At 44.4% G+C, this 18084-nt stretch overlaps 1 protein-coding gene across 1 annotated transcript in view; it reads left to right on the forward strand.

Moving 5' to 3' along the window:
* LOC139264109 (rap guanine nucleotide exchange factor 5-like) overlaps positions 1–18084 on the forward strand; it is a 172259-nt gene that overhangs the window by 153992 nt on the left and 183 nt on the right. The window lies entirely within an intron of this gene.

Genomic DNA, 18084 nt, shown 5'->3' on the forward strand with positions numbered 1-18084 from the left:
ATTTAATTGTCAATCAGAGCCTAAATAAGGCTCGATGCGGCCATTCCTAGACCGCGCTTCAACTCCATTACAAAGATGACACCTTGCGCTAAACGTGGGCTAAAATGACGTTGAAGCTCAAGAACCCATCTTGGCAATCTCTGAGGCTGTTTAGCGCCTGAAGTATCTGGGGTAAATTGTCCCCAAAGACTCCTGCTGAATCACCTTTATATGAGAAATAATAAAATGACACAGAATTAAACAGCGATGCCAACATACTGCTCTTAGGCTACAAAACCATTGGTGATAATGTGTCATTACAGAATAAGGGTCAATTCCCTGCAGGACACCATGTCAATGGTGAAAAACTTACAAAAAAAACCTCAATAAATCCTAAGAAAAATCAATTCCAAACTCTGTTGGAGAAATGTAGACATATTAATATTTCAATGCAACAGAGGAGAGAGCCCAAATTTTAAGTCCATTGGGAAAGTCTATCGTCATGTGGCATTACTGATTTTTCTTCCTGGGGCTCAGTAGTTTTTAGCAAAAAAGGAGCTCATCGGTACAACAAATATCCCTGTGTTTTATTTCTGAATGTAGTTGAATGACCTTGTAAGTATTGAAATATAGAATTGTAGAGGTGTCAGTTGTCCTGTGGGATCACTGATCGTTATTTGAGGTTAGTCTTTTTTGATTATACTCCAACAATTCCATAAACCTTGAAGATCACTTCAAAATATTCAACAGTCTTTATTGTCTTATCCTTGACATTTGTTCATCCAACTTCATTACCAGTCGAAGACTGAGGAACATTGAACTCAAACCATTTCACTGCAGAGATGTTACTGTCCTAGCTTCTCCAGTCTGATAGTATGAGTGTGATAGACTATTCATTTCAACTCAGTTTTAGTTATTTACTTGGTCTGGAACTTTGAACACAAAAAATAATATAATTTGTTGATCATAGGAGTTTGTATTTATCTCTTCTTTACTTTCTTACTGAAAGGTTTTTATTGTCAGCAGAAGGAATGTGGTTACATTTAGAAATGGTTAAGACTACAAAAAAATAATCAGCAACTGTAATCAGATGAAAATGAGTAAGTAGACAGAGAGCTGCTCAGCCAATTAAGAGAAGGTAATGTTAAAATTAGGGTGATCTCCAGATATTTTTAATTGTGCCAACAGTTTCCATTACCCACAAGGTGATAAGGTCAATGAAGATAGTGTGAGCCACCTTGCACTCTCTGGACCTGATATTTAGAAACATAGAAAATAGGTGCAGGAGCAGGCCATTCGGCCCTTCAAGCCTGCACCACCATTCAATATGATTATGGCTGATCATGCAACTTCAGTACCCCACTCCTGCCTTCTCACCATAGCCCCTGATCCCTTTAGCCGTAAGGGCCACATCTAACTCCCTTTTGAATATATCCAACGAACTGGCCTCAACAACTTTCTGTGGTAGAGAATTCCACAGGTTCACAATTCTCTGAGTGAAGAAGTTTCTCCTCATCTCGGTCCTAAATGGCTTATCCCTTATCCTTAGTCTGTGACCCCTAGTTCTGGACTTCCCCAACATCGGGAACATTCTTCCTGCATCCAATCTGTCGAATCCTGTCAGAATTTTATATGTTTCTATGAGATCCCCTCTCATTCTTCTAAATTCCATTGAATATAAGCCTAGTCGATCCAGTCTTTCTTCATATGTCAGTCTTGCCATCCTGGGAATCAGTCTGGTGAAGCTTCGCTGCACTCCCTCAAGAGCAAGAATGTCCTTCCTCAGATTAGGAGACCAAAACTGCACACAATACTCAAGGTGTAGTCTCACCAAGGCCCTGTACGACTGCAGTAAGAGCTCCCTGCACCTATACTCAAATTCTCTCGCTATGAAGGCCAGCATGCCATTTGCTTTCTTTACTGCCTGCCGTACCTGCATGCCTACCTCAATGACTGATGTAGCATAACACCCAGGTCTCGTTGCACCTCCGCTTTTACTAATACGTCACCATTCAGATAATAATCTGCCTTCCTGTTTTTGCCACCAAAGTGGATAACCTCACACTTATCCACATTATACTGCATTTGCCCATTCACCTAACCTGTCCAAGTCGCCCTGCAGCCTCCGAGCATCCTTCTTGCAGCTCGCACTGCCACCCAGCTTCGTGTCATCTGCAAACTTGGCGATATTACATTCAATTCCTTTGTCTAAATCATTAATGTATATTGTAAATAACTGGGGTCCCAGCACTGAACCCTGCGGCACCCCACTAGTCACTGCCTGCCCTTCTGAAAAGCACCCGTTAATTCCCACTCTCTGCTTCCTGTCTGCCAACCAGTTCTATATCCACGTCAATACATTACCCCCAATAACATGTGCCATAATTTTGCACACTAATCTCTTGTGTGGGAACTTGTCAAAGGCCTTTTAAAAGTCCAAATACACCACATCCACTGGTTCTCCCTTATCCACTCTACTCGTTACATCCTCAAAAAATTCCAGAAGATTTGTCAAGCATGATTTCCCTTTCATAAATCCATGCTGACTTGGACTGATCCTGTCACTAAATTCCAAATGCACTGCTATTACATCTTTAATAATTGATTAATCAAGCATTTTCCCCACCACCGATGTCAGGCTAACCAGTCTATAATTCCCTGTTTTCTCGCTCCCTCCTTTTTTAAAAAGTGGGGTTACATTAGCAACCCTCGAATCCATAGGAACTGATCCAGAGTCCATGGAATATTGGAAAATGACCACCAATGCATCTATTATTTCTAGGGTCACTTCCTTAAATACTCTAGGATGCAGACTATCAGGCCCTGGGGATTTACCAGCCTTCAACCCCTTCAATTTCGCTAACACCATTTCCTGACTAATAAGGATTTCCCTCAGTACCCTCTTCTCGCTAGACCCTCGGTCCCCTAGTATTTTCAGGAGGTTATTCGTGTGTTCCTTAGTGAAGACAGAATCAAAGTATTTACTCAGTTGGTCTACCATTTCCTTGTTCCCCATTATGAATTCACCTGATTTTGACTGCAAGGGACCTACATTAGTCTTCACTAATCTTTTTCTCTTTACATATCTATAGAATCTTTTGCAGTCAGTTTTTATGTTCCCTGCAAGCTTACTCTCACAATCTATTTTCCCCCTCCTAATTAAATCCTTAGTCCTACTCTGCTGAATTCTAAATTTCTCCTAGTACTCAGGTTTGCTGCTTTTTTTGGCCAATTTATATGCCTCTTCCTTTGATTTAACACTATCCCTAATTTCCCTTGTTAGCCACGGTTGAGCCACGTTCCCTTTTTTATTTTTACGCCACACAGGGATGTACAATTGTTGTAGTTCATCCATGTGATATTTAAATGTCTGCCATTGCCTATCTACCGTCAACCCTTTAAGTATCATTCTCCAGTCTATCCTAGCGAATTCACGTCTCATACCATCGAAGTTTCCTTTCTTTAAGTTCAGGACCCTAGTCTCTGAATTAACTGTGTCACTCTCCATCTTAATGAAGAATTCTACCATATATTATCGTCACTCTTCCCCAAGGGGCCCCAAAAATCAGATTGCTAATTAACCCTCACTCATTACACAAGACCCAGTCTAGGATGGCCTGCTCTCTAGTTGGTTCCTCGACGTATTGGTCTAGAAAACCATCCCATATAAACTCCAGGAAAACCTCTTCCACAGTATTGCTATCAGTTTGGTTAGCCCAATCAATATGTAGGTTAAAGTCACCCATGATAACTGCTGTACCCTTATTGCACGTGTCCCTAATTTCCTGTTTGATGCCATCCCCAACCTCCCTACTACTGTTTGGTGGTCTGTACACAACTCCCACTAATGTTTTCTGCCCTTTGGTGTTTCGCAGCGCTACCCATACCGATTCCACATCATCCACGCTAATGTCCTTCCTTACTATTGCATTAATCTCCTCTTTAACCAGTAACGCTACCCCACCTCCTTTTCCTTCCTGTCTGTCCTTCCTGAATATTGAATACCCCTGGATGTTGAGTTCCCAGCCTTGGTTACCTTCGAGCCATGTCTCCGTAATCCCAATTACATCATATCCGTTAACAGTTATCTGCGCAGTCAATTCATCCACCTTATTACGAATGCTCCTCGCATTGAGACTCAGAGCCTTCAGGCTTGTTTTTTTAACACCTACTTTCTACGGCTACTTCCTTAAGTACTCTGAGATGCAGACTATCAGCCCCTGGGGATTTATCGGCCTTCAATCCCATCAGTTTCCCAAACACCATTTCCTGACTAATAAGGATTTCCCTCAGTTCCTCCTTCTCGCTCGACCCTCGGCCCCCTACTATTTTCTGGAGGTTATTCAGGTCTTCCTTAGTGAAGACGGAACCAAAGTATTTCTCCAATTTGTCTGCCATTTCCTTGTTCCCCATTATGTTCACTGCAAGCTTACTCTCATACTCTATTTTCCCCCTCCTAATTAAACCCTTTGTCCTCCTCTGCTAAATTCTACCCCTGGCGACCACGGAAGGGTCTGACGAACAGGACTGTGAGATAGTCGTGGCAATCAATGCCTTTGAGTCCACAGGTTCGCCCATGACTGCTCGCCAAATCAGAGCCTGGACGGCCAGCGACTCCACGTTATCCTTAGTAAAAAGATGTGTCCTAACCGGTAACTGGACAGAGGCTCGCGATGCCTGCCCCGAGGAATTAAAACCCTTTCACAGGCGCATGCATGAGCTATCACTACAAGCAGACTGCCTGATGTGGGGCAGCCAAGTAGTCATGCCTCTGCGGGGCAGAGAGGCATTTGTCCGGGAGCTCCACCGTGAGCACCCGGAGATCGTTCTCATGAAGGCCATAACCAAATCCCACGTCCGGTGGCCTGGTATTGACGTGGACTTGGAGCTCTACGTCCGAAGGTGCACCATTTGTGCCCAACTCAGCAATGCAACCAGGGAGGCTCCCCTAAGCGCCTGGCCCTGGCCTACCAAACCGTGGTCGCGGGTGCACATAGTCTATGCGGGCCCATTCACGGGCAAAATGTTCCTCGTAGTTGTAGATGCATTTTCAAAGTGGATCGAATGCACCATTTTAAACTTTTGCACAACCTCCACCACTGTGGAGAGCCTCGCAACCATGTTTGCAATGCACGGAATCCCTGACATATTGGTCAGTGACAATGGTCCGTGTTTCACCAGCGCAGAATTCCAAGATTTTATAATTGACCACGACATAAATCACGTCAAGACGGCACCATTCAAGTCAGCCTCCAACAGCCAGGCGGAGAGAGCAGTGCAAATCATTAAACAAGGCATGCTTAAAATCCAAGGTCCCACGCTGCAGGGTCGCCTGTCACGACTGCTGTTGGCATACAGATCTCGTCCGCACTCACTGACTGGGAACCCCCCCCTGCGCAACTGTTGATGAAAAGGACTTTAAAGACAAGGCTCTCATTAATCCTCCCAGACATGCACAAAATTGTTGAGGCAAAGCGCCGTAAGCTGACTGAGTACCATGACAGAAATTCGAGGGGGAGATGGAATGAGATAGGGGACAACGTGTTTGTACTAAACATTGCAGGGGTCCCAAATGGCTTGCAGGGACAGTAACGGGCAAGGAAGGAAACAGGCTACTGGTAGTACAAATGGACAATGGCAAAACCTGCCAGAGGAATGTAGACCAAGTCAAAAGCAGATTTACCAACAACACTGCGGAACCAGAGGCAGACTACAATGTGGAACTCGCACCACACCTGGTCTTCAGACAGAGGGAACAACCTGAGGAAAGGGCAATCCCAACAGACAGCCCAGGCGAGTCAACAACAATCACACCAATCGAAACAGACAGCCCAGGCGAGATACCAGCAACCACACCCAAAGAAAAACAGACACCAAAGCAAACAATTGAACCACAACTTAGACGCTCCACGCGAGAACGTAGACCACCTGAGAGCCTGAACCTATAAAGACAATAAGACCTTGGGGGAGGGTGATGTCATGTATCTTACATTATTATATATAACTGTATCCAACATGCTATACATGACTGTAATAAGATATGACCTGTAACCACCAGCATACCTTACCACCAGGGGTGCACTTGCAAGAAACAGGTATATAAGCTCAGGTCTTAGGCAAGTGCAGCATTCCAGAGCTGTGAAATAAAGGTGCGGGTCCAGAGTGACCTTGACTTCACTACATGCCTTGTGTGAATCTGTACTGAGGGGACAGGACTTTACAGTTTGCACTCTTTATGGACTTACCAACCTTTGCTGAAACTTTTAGATTTATGTATCTGTTTTCCTGGATCTCGTTGCTCCTCTACCCCATTTAGTTTCTTACTTTCCACGGAATAAGTGGCCTTCTTGTTCAACCTACCAAAATGAATCACCTCACACTAAGCTATCTTGAATTTAATTTGCCATTCAAGCCATTCAATCTGCAAGCCTGTTTATGTCTTCCTGTATTTTCGTGCACATTATTAGCTATACCACCCAATTTGGTATAATTTACAAATTTTAACACTGTACCCCAAATTTCTTAGTTGAAATCTTTTATGTCTATGGTGAACAACAGTGATCTCAGCATGGATCACTGCAGGACACCACTTTCCACCTGTCCGAGAAACTTCCTTTAATTCTGCTCTTCGGTTTTCTGGTTTATTCCAATAAACCAGATGGAATATCGAATATCCAGATCGAGTAATCCTGGCAGTGGGTCTTATCATATGCAACATTTCTTGTATTTGGTGCTTAGTCTTCCTGGCAAACCCATATTCCAATCCATTTTGCTACCAGTCCCTGACTCCACATCCCTGATTTTTTGTCATGAACTTCTTATGCAGCAACTTCTCGAAGGCCTTCTGAAAATCCATGAGGTAAACATTGGTATGCGTTGCGGCTGTTTTTTGGGCATAAAATGGGCACATAGCATACCAATTTAGTAGTGGGACAGCCTGCGCTCAATCCTCGGCAGATACCTTAAACAGGGGTTAGAACATAAGAGCATAAGAATTAGGAGCAGGAGTAGGCTATGCGACCCCTCAAGCCTGTTTCACCATTAAATAAGATCTCAACTCCACTTTCCCGCTCGATCTCCATATCCCTTGATTCACCAAGAGTCCAAAAATCTATCTATCTCATTCTTGAAGACACTCAATGATTCAACATCCACAGCCCTTTGGGGTAGAGAATTCCAAAGACTCACAACTCTCTGAGTGAAAAAATTCCTCCTCATCTCAGTCTTAAATGGCCGACCCCTTATCCTGAGACTACGCCCCCTAGGTTTAGGCTCTCCAACCAGGGGAAACAACCTCTCAGTGTCTACCCTGCCAATCCTCCTCAGAATCTTATATGTTTCAATGAGATCACCTCTCATTCTTCTAAACTCCAGAGAGTATAGGCCTAATCTATTCAATTTGTTAGGCCTCTTGAATATGTTAGTTAGGAGCCTAACGCCTGTTGGTGTCCCTCTATTAAATTAGTCGTCATCGAGCAAAGCAGGAGTCAGGCCTGCCTGGCTCAGGATTCTTCAGTGGCCCATGTGGCCGCCAATTAAAGGTGAGTTTATATTTAACTTTTTTTAAAGCCATTCTGTGGTTCCAGGAGGAGAGGGAATGCTCATTCCCCTCCTCTTCACCAACTCCACAGTTCTGGTGATCACACTTTGGCGAGTCAGGCCGCCTGAAATTCAATTCTGGAGAAGGGTGAGCTGCCTACAGGCCCTGGCAGCTCGCATGGAATACTTAGATGAGGACAAGGCTCAATTTCAAGCCAGCCCGGGGCCTCTCTGTTAAGGTGTGCGCTGCTCATGCAGTGCTGAGTCTACGTGCATAAATGGGCCTGACTAAATTCTACCCCAATATGTACCACATCCATTACATTTCCCTTGTCTACTTTTTCTGTTACTGATTTAGACGAGGGGATTAAATGCAGTATCTCCAAATTTGCGGATGATACTAAGTTGGGTGGCAGTGTGAGCTGCGAGGAGGATGCTATTAGGCTGCAGAGTGACTTGGATAGGTTAGGTGAGTGGGCAAATGCATGGCAGATGAAGTATAATGTGGATAAATGTGAGGTTATCCACTTTGGTGGTAAAAACAGAGAGACAGACTATTATCTGAATGGTGACAGATTAGGAAAAGGGAAGGTGCAACGAGACCTGGGTGTCATGGTACATCAGTCATTGAAGGTTGGCATGCAGGTACAGCAGGCGGTTAAGAAAGCAAATGGCATGTTGGCCTTCATAGCGAGGGGATTTGAATACAGGGGCAGGGAGGTGTTGCTACAGTTGTACAGGGCCTTGGTGAGGCCACACCTGGAGTATTGTGTACAGTTTTGGTCTCCTAACTTGAGGAAGGACATTCTTGCTATTGAGGGAGTGCAGCGAAGGTTCACCAGACTGATTCCCGGGATGGCGGGACTGACCTATCAAGAAAGATTGGATCAATTGGGTTTGTATTCACTGGAGTTCAGAAGAATGAGAGGGGACCTCATAGAAACGTTTAAAATTCTGACGGGTTTAGACAGGTTAGATGCAGAAAGAATGTTCCCAATGTTGGGGAAGTCCAGAACCAGGGGTCACAGTCTGAGGATAAGGGGTAAGCCATTTAGGACCGAGATGAGGAGAAACTTCTTCACCCAGAGAGTGGTGAACCTGTGGAATTCTCTACCACAGAAAGTAGTTGAGGCCAATTCACTAAATATATTCAAAAGGGAGTTAGATGAAGTCCTTACTACTCGGGGGATCAAGGGTTATGGCGAGAAAGCAGGAAGGGGGTACTGAAGTTTCATGTTCAGCCATGAACTCATTGAATGGCGGTGCAGGCTAGAAGGGCTGAATGGCCTGCTCCTGCACCTATTTTCTATGTTTCTATGTTTCTATGTTTCAAAGTATTTAAGATTGTTTAAACATGGCATTCGTTTTAGAAATCCATGTTGACTGTTTTTTATTTTATTCTCATCTGTTTTGTTATCTGATCTTTGAGCAAAGATTCTAGTAACTTTTTTATCATTGACGTTAAGTTAACGGGGGTGGGGGGCGGTGGGGTGCGGTGGTTATTTTGGTTAAAGGGTGAACACGGGTGCTAAATGGGTGCAGTGCTAATAAGACATGCCTGTTTGAAAGTCTGGATTTAGCACACAATATTGGTCCTAATTGCTGATTATCATAATTGGAACTTGTTCGCAGGGGGCAAGGATGCCACCTCGCCCTCCTGTCCCTCTCTCCTGCAGCAGCTAGTGCTGTTCTGCCTGGCCTCATGTCCTCCTCCCATTCCTCATCCAGACCAAGGGGGACCCCTAGCAAGATGCATTCCCATTGTCCTGGTGACTCCTATAAGGTGTCTAATAAGATGGAGTAGCACAGCACTTACTTTTTTTAGGTGAAGTCCTCAGAGAATTTGCAGAATAAACGTTGCTAGATTGTCTTGACAAAGTGTCCCAGAAAGTCTCCCATTGTGTTTCAGAGGTGCTCTTCACAGCTCCAGCAGTAAGTGAACATGAAATGGTGAGTACCAATTAGGTAGCGCTTGAATTCCACATCAATGCCTTGTTTACTCTCAAGCAGCTGGTCACTTTTGGGACAGGGCATTAGGACAAGCACAAGTCATCAAAATGCAGCACAATCTTCTTAATGACCACTAGCAGGGATTTTAAGTGACAATCTGCCCTTTAACGAGCCTTGGGTGGCCGTTCCTAGCACACGCTTCAACTCCTTTACCAAGTTGGCATCTAGCACTAAACATGAGCTAATCCAACATTTCAGCTTAAGGCCCCATCTTGGCCACCTCGGAGGATGCTTAACGCCTGAACACGCTGCCTAAAATTTCCCCCTGCTCTCTAGAGGTATTGCTACTAATCAGATTTTAGTTGCCGCCCCAGGACCGCCTATTTCCACCTCCATAACATCGCCCATCTCTGCCCTTGCCTCAGCTCATCCGTTGCTGAAGCCCTCATCCATGCCTTTGTTACCTTTAGACTTGACCATTCCAATGCACTCCTGGTTGGCCTCCCACATTTTACCCTATGTAAACTAGAGGTGATCCAAAAGTTGGTTGCCCATGTCCTAACTCGCATCAATTCCCACTCACCCATCACCCTTGTGCTCGCTGACCTACATTGGCTTCCGATTAAACAAAGCCTCGATTTCAAAATTCTCATCCTTATTTTCAAATCTCTCCATGGCCTCGCCCCACCCTATCTCTCTAATCTCCTCCAGCTCCACAAGCCCCCCAGATGTCTGCGCTCCTCTAATCCTGCCCTCCTGAACATCACTGATTGTAATCACGCAACCATTCGTGGCCGTGCCTTCTGTTGCCTAGGCCCCAAGCTCTGGAACTCCCTGCCTAAACCTCTCTGCCTTACTATCTCTCTTTCCTCCTTCAAGATGGTCCTTAAAACATTCCTCTTGTCACCTGCGCTAATTTCTACTTATGCGGCTCGGTGTCAATTTTTTATCACATAATACTTTTCCTGTGAAGCGCCTTGGGACGTTTCACTATGTTAAAGGCGCTACATAAATACAAGTTGTTGTTGTTGTTGTTGCCATAGAATGAATTGGAAATACCATTGATATAGCGGTTAAAATTGTTGTCAGGGTAACAGTCCTGAGTGGCTTAAGCATAATCTGAGATTTTTGTTTCCATTTGAGCCACTAGATGGAATTCTTGTGGCTATATGACAGTGGATCTTACACTTTTAACACAAGCCGCTTTCTGTTCACTTAGCGCTGTGCCAGATAGTCATGGAGAGTTCATGGCTCTTTTCTTTGTCACTATCATTTGGCGCAGGGCTGGTGGTGGGGGGCGGTGGGATGCGGATGGCAGTGGTTAAGTGGCTGAAATAGATAAGAGATGAAATCAAATACAAATAAACTGGAAACAGTATTTGAAAGGAATAGTTGCTCTTGTGTCTCTTAAGCTGCTAATGTGCCTTTGTTCTTCGTGCATTGCTTTGTCAAATTGAAAAAAAATAGGCATTTGTACTTACTGTTTTTTTGACTATCCACAAACTTTTAATTTTCCTCGTCCACAGGATGTGGGCATCGATGGCAATGCCAGCAGTAAGTGACCATCCCTAATTGCCCTTGAGAAGGTGGTGGTGGGCTGCTTTCTTGAACCGCTGCAGTCCGTGTGGTGAAGGTACTCCCACAGTGCTGTTAGGGAGGGAGTTCCAGGATTTTTACCTAGTGACAATGAAGGAACGGTGATATATTTCCAAGTCAGGATGGTGTGTAACTTGGAGGGAAACTTGCAGGTGATGGTGTTCCCATGCCCCAGCTACCCTTGTCCTACTAGGTGATAGAGATCACAAGTTTGGGAGGTGCTGCTGAAGAATCCTTGGCGAGTTGCTGCAGTGCATCTTGTAGATGGTACACACTGCAGACATGGTGCGCCAACGGTGGAGGGAATCTTTAAGGTGGTGGATGGGGTGCCGATCAAGCAGGTTGCTTTGTCGTGGATGGTTTCGAGCTAAAATGAGTGTTGTTGGAGCTGCACTTATCCAGGCAAGTGGGGAGTATTACATCACACTCCTGACTTGTGCCTTGTAGATGGTGGAAAGGCTTTGGGGAGTTAGGAGACGAGACACTCGTCACAGGATACCCAGCCTCTGACCTGCACTTGTTACCACAGTATTTATGTGGCTGGTCCAGTTAAGTTTCTGGTCAATCGTGACCCCCAGGATGTTGATGGTGGGCGGTTTGGCGATGGTAATGCTGTTGAATGTCAAGGCCGGTGGTTAGAGTCTCTTGTCGGAGTTAGTAATTGCCTGGTACTTGTGCGGCATAAATGTTACTTGCTACTTATCAGCCATATCCTGAATGTCATCCAGGTCTTGCTGCATGCGGGCACAGACACCTTCATTATCTGAGGAGTTGCGAATGGAACTGTGCAATCATCAGTGAACATCCCCACTTCTGACCTTATGGTGGAGGGAAGGTCATTGATAAAGCAGTTGAAGATGGTTGGGCCTTGGACACTGCCCTGAGGAACTCCTGCGGCGATGTCCTAGGGTTGAGGTGATTGGCCTCCAACAATCATCATCCTTTGTGCTAGGTATGACTTCAGCCAGTGGAGAGTTTTAGCCGATTCCCATTGACTTCAATTTTACTAGGGCTCTTTGATGCCACTCTTGGTCAAATAAAGCCTTGATGTCACGAGCAGTCACTCTCACCTCACCTCCAGAATTCAGCTTTTTTGTCTATGTTTGGACAAAGGCTTTAATGAGGTCTGGAGCCGAGTGATCATGGTGGAACCCAAACTTAGCATCGGTGAGCAGGTTATTGGTAAGTGCTGCTTGATAACACTGTCGACGACACCTTCCATCACTTTGTTAATGATTGAGAGTAGACTGATGAGGTGGTAATTGGCCAGATTGGATTTGTCCTGCTTTTTGTGAACAGGACATACCTGGGCAGTTTTCCACATTGTCGGGTAGATGCCAGTGTTGTAGCTGTACTGGAACAACTTGGCTAGACGCGGCTAGTTCAGGAGCACAACAGCCGGGATATTGTTGGGGCCCATAGCCTTTGCTGTATCCAGTGCACTCAGCCGTTTCTTGATATCCCATGGAGTGAATTGAATTGTCTGAAGACTGGCTTCTTTGATGGTGGGGATCTCAGTAGGAGGCCGAGCTGGATCATCCACTTGGCATTTCTGGCTGAAGATAGTTGCAAATGCTTCAGTCTTGACTTTTGCACTCGTGTGCTGAGCTCCATCATCATTGAGAATGGGGATATTCTTGGAGCATCCTCTTTCTGTTAGTTGTTTAATGGTCCACCACCATTCACGACTGGATGTGGCAGGACTGCAGAGCTTTGATCTGATCCGTTGGTAGTGGGATCGCTTAGCCCTGTCTATTGCTTGCTGCTTCCGTCCGCTGTTTAGCATGCATTTAGTCCAGCTTTGCAGTTTTCCCAAGTTGGCACCTCATTTTTAGGTACGCCTGATGCTGCTCCTGGCATGCTCTTCTATACTCCACATTGAACCAGGGTTGGTCCCCTGGCTTGATGGTAATGGTAGAGTGAGGGATATGCCAGGCCATGAGGTTGCAGATTGTAGTGGAATACAATGCTGCTGCTGCTGATGGCCCACAGCGCCTCATGGATGCCCAGTTTTGAGCTACTAGATCTATTCCGAATCTATCCCATTTAGCACACAACATGATGGAGGCTGTCCTCAGTGTGAGGACGGGACTTTGTCTCCACAAGGACTGTGTGGTGGGCACTTCTGCCACTACTGTCATGGACAGATACATCTGTGACAGGTAGATTGGTGAGGATGAGGTCAAGTAGGTTTTACCCTCATGTTGGTTCTCTCACCACCTGCTGCAGGCCCAATCTGGTAGCTGTGTCCTTCAGGACTCGGCCAACTCGGTCAGTAGTGATGCTACCGAGCCACACTTGGTGATGGACATTGAAGTCCACCACCCAGAGTACATTCTGTGCCCTTGCTACTTTCAGTGTGTCTTCCAAGTGGTGTTAAACATGGAGGAGTACTGATTCATCAGCTGAGGGAGGGCGGCAGGTGGTAATTAGCAGGAAGTTTCCTTGCCAATGCTTGACCTGAAGCCATGGGACTTCATGGGGTCCGGAGTCAATGTTGAGGACTCCCAGGGCCACTCCTTACTGACTGTGTACTACTGTGCCACCACCTCTGGTGGATCTGCCCTGGCGATGGGATAGGACATAATCAGGGATGGTGATGGAGGAGTCTGAGATGTTAGCCAAAACTGCACGCAATATTCCAAGTGTGACCTCACCAATACCTTATATAGCTGTAGCAAGATTTCCCTGCCTTTATACTCCATTCCCTTTGCTATAAAGGCCAAGATACCATTGGCCTTCCTGATCACTTGCTGTACCTGCATACTATCCTTTAGTGTTTCATGCACAAGTCTCACAGTATGCAGCACTTTGCAATCTTTCTCCATTTAAATAATAACTTGCTCTTTGATTTTTTTTCTGCCAAAGTGCATGACCTCACACTTTCCAACATTATACTCCACCTTCCAAATTTTTGCCCACTCACTTTTGCCCACAGCTTGTCTATGTCCTTTTGTAGATTTTTTGTGTCCTCCTCACACATTGCTTTTCCTCCCATCTTTGTATCATCAGCAAGCTTGGCTAGGTTACACTCAGTTCCTTCTTTCAAGTCGTTAATATAGATTGTAAATAGTTGCGGTCCCAGCACTGATCCCTGCGGCAACCCGCTAGTTACTGGTTGCCAACCAGAGAATGAACCATTTATCCCGCCTCTCTGTTCTCTGTTAGTTAGCCAATCCTCTATCCATGCTAATATATTACCCCCAACCCCGTGAACTTTTATCTTGTGCAGTAACTTTTTATGTGGCACCTTGTCAAATGCCTTCTGGAAGTCCAAATACACCACATCCACTGGTTCCCCTTTATCCACCCTATTCGTTACATCCTCAAAGAACTCCAGCAAATTTGTCAAACATGACTTCCCCTTCATAAATCCATGCTGACTCTGCCTGACCGAATTTTGCTTTTCCAAATGTCCTGCTGCTGCTTCTTTAATAATGGACTCCAACATTTTCCCAACCACAGATGTTAAGCTAACTGGTCTATAGTTTCTTGCTTTTTGTCTGCCCCCTTTTTTAAATAGGGGCGTTACATTTGCAGTTTTCCAATCTGCTGGGACCTCCCCAGAATCCAGGGAATTTTGGTAAATTACAACGAATGCATCCACAATCCCTGCCGCTACTTCTCTGAATACCACCTTCTTAGTGATTGTGATTTGTAGCACTCAGTAGCACTCTGCTCCAGACCTTCTCACAGCTTTGGAAATGAGAGTAACTGCCCTTGACTTCCAGGCAGCATTCAGGTGGTTATGGTACCAAGGAGCCACCCATTGAGCAAAACTGGTCAATAGGAGTCAAATGGAAAACTCTTCAATGGTTCGAGTCATAACCTGATGCAAAACAAGATCGTTGTGGTTATCAGAGACAAATCATTAAATATATTTAAGGCGGCGATAGACAGATTTTTGAGCGATAAGGGAGTAAAGGGTTATGGGGAGCAGGCAGGGAAGTGGAGCTGAGTCCATGATCAGATCAGCCATGATCTTATTGAATGGCGGAGCGGGTTTGAGGGGCCAAATGGCCTACTCCTGCTCCTATTTCTTATGTTCTTATCATCAAAGCCACAGGATGTAATTGCAGGAGTTTTTAAGGGAAGTGTCCTCAGCCCAACCATCTTCAGCTGCTTCATCAATAACCTTCACTCTGTAATAACATCAGGAGTGGAGCTGTTCTCTGATGATCTCATAGTGTTCCACTCCATTCACAACTCCTCTGATAATGAAGTTGCCTATGCTAACTTACAGCAGGACTCGGACAACATCAAGACTTGGGCTCTCAAGTGACAGGTAACGTTCTCACCACAATTTGCCAGGTAATGACCATTGAAAACCTTGCCATTTTCCCTTGATTTTCAATCACTGAGTCCTCCACCATCAATATCTTGAGGTCACCACTGACCAGGAGCTGAAATGGATGGACTGGACCAGACCGGACCGGACCGGACCAGCCATATCAACACCCATGGCTATAAGACTGGGTATTCTACGATGAGTGACTCACATCCTGATCCCTCAAAGCCTCTTCACATCTCAAGTCAGGAGTGTGATGGAATATTCTCTACTCACCTAGATTAGTGCAGCCACAACACTCAAGAGACTCTATACCATCCAAGATAGTGCAATTTGCTTGATCGGTGCCCCTGTTACTGGACTCAAATTCCACCACCAGTGCACTGTTCAGCAGTATGTATGAGCTGCAGGATGTACTGCATCAACTCAATAAAGTTACTTTTACAGCACCTCCCTCCCCTGTGACTCTGCAACCAAGAAAGAATAGAGCAGCAATGTTGTAGGAACACCATCAAATCTAAGTTCCCCTACATTGTGAATCAGACATACAATGCCATTCATTCATCATCACTCGATCAATATCCTAGAATGTCCTACCTAACATCAATGTGGAAGCAGCGTCACCACAATGACTGCAGCGGTTCAAAGAGAAGGCCAACCACCATCTTCTCAGGGCAACTGAGGATGGGCAATAAATGCGGTCTTACCAGTGTCACCCACATCCTGAGAATGCATTTTTAATTTTTTAAATGAAAATAAGTTTATTGATTTGACATGTTTTGATTGTACAGTAAAATGGATATTTAGCTGTAATATTTTCCTGATTCTTGAAGTACTAGATTTTTTTTCTTTTACTTCCGTCCCCTTTTTGCCTCTTAATTGGTTTATCAATCCAAGTTCAAATGTATATTCAATTCATCAGCATATTGTCTGATGATCCTAATAGTGGTGAATAACAGCTTCTGGAATGGTCAGTCACCGGTGCTGCTTTCTTTCTCCCTGGATTCTCCTGTGCATAAAATATTCATGTAGGGTGCCTTAACTTGCGACTGTTGCAATAAATTATTTGCTCCATGTAAATGTTGCACTTGCATCCATTTTCAATATATCCAATAAGAATATACAATATGCAAAAATATATTGAAATCCATGAAAGAGTTCATTAGTCATATTTAGTGCACAATAATGTGGGCAAAATTCAACAGTTTTAATGAATAATGATCACTATGATACTTCCCAAAAAATATGACTTCACTCATATTTACTTTTGTCTGTTGGTGCAGATTAAGGCCTTGCTAAGTGTGAATTATAACACAAAGAAAGAAATACCAAGCTTGATTTATACCGCACCTTTCACAATCTCAGAATCATAGGCATTTATAGCACAGAGGAGGCCATTCCACCTATAGTGTCTGTGAATATCCCAAAAGCAATGAAATATTGCCTCCATATCATTGCCTGTCTGCGCCCCTGCCTCAGCTCACCTACTGCTGAAACCCTCATCCATGCCTTTGTTACCTCTAGACTTAACTACTCCAACGCACTCTGGGCTGGCCTTCCACATTTTACCCCATGTTAACTTAAGGTCATACAAAATTCGGCAGCCCGTGTCCTAACTCACACCAAGTCCCGTTCATCCATCACCCCTGTGCTCGCTGACCTACATTGGCTCCTGGTTAAGCAACGCCACGATTTCAAAATTCTCATCCTTGTTTACAAATCCCTCCATGGCTTTGCCCCCTCCCAATCGCTGTAATCTCCTTCAACTTCACAACCCCTCAAGATATCTGCGCTCCTCAAATTCTGCCCTCTTAAGCATCCCTGATTATAACTGCTCAACCAACGGTGGCCGTGCCTTCAGCTGCCTGGGCCCTAATCTGGAATTCCCTTCCTAAACCTCTCCGCCTCTCTACAACTCTTTCCTCCTTCAAGACATTCCTTAAAACCTATCTCTTTGACCAAGCTTTCGGTGTAATTTCTTCTTATGTGGCTCGGTGTCAAAAAATTTTTTTCTTTATCTTATAAAGCTTCTTGAAGTGCCTTGGGACACTTTATTACGTTAAATACGCTGTATCAGTACAAGTTGTTGTTGTTATAATGTAGGGAAACAAAGTCCAAAAGGCAGCACTCCTGATACTGCAGCACCCCCTTTGAAAATGTATTCAAGCCTCTCTGAGTGGGAGTTGAACCTGTAACCTTTTGATTCAAAGGCAAGAGTGCTATCACTGAGGCAAGGCTGACACCTAGCCTGTTGTTATTTGAAATATGTAGTGTTACTTAAGTTAATTGGATTGTCTACCTCAGTAATTGCCTCAATTGACATTTTTAACCGTCTGGCAACAAATATTTTCAGCTGTGTTATATCTATATCAAAGTATGCAAATTCACATTAATACCACCCAAAGTCAATGCCCCAGACTGCCACTTTTCCCATTGTGGTGAATCTGCATAAAAATTAGAGAGATGGAATATTGTCTCTTAATCTCCCACCTTTAAATCTGAATATATTTGTAAAGTAAATAGGGAAAAAAATGAAATATCTTTATTTTGTGTTAAAACATATGTATACTAAAACATTAATGCAAAAATTAAAGAAAATTTTCTTGCATGCATGAATTATTAATTGGCATTTAGCTGTGAGTTGGCAACATTAACTGAAGGAACAAATAAGTCAGGTTTCTAAGTGAATATTGTATAACACAGCAATTTCTATTTCAGCTGATGAAACTTCA

The sequence above is a fragment of the Pristiophorus japonicus genome, chromosome 5 (genome assembly GCF_044704955.1).
Source record: "Pristiophorus japonicus isolate sPriJap1 chromosome 5, sPriJap1.hap1, whole genome shotgun sequence".
In the NCBI taxonomy this organism is placed as follows: domain Eukaryota; kingdom Metazoa; phylum Chordata; class Chondrichthyes; family Pristiophoridae; genus Pristiophorus; species Pristiophorus japonicus.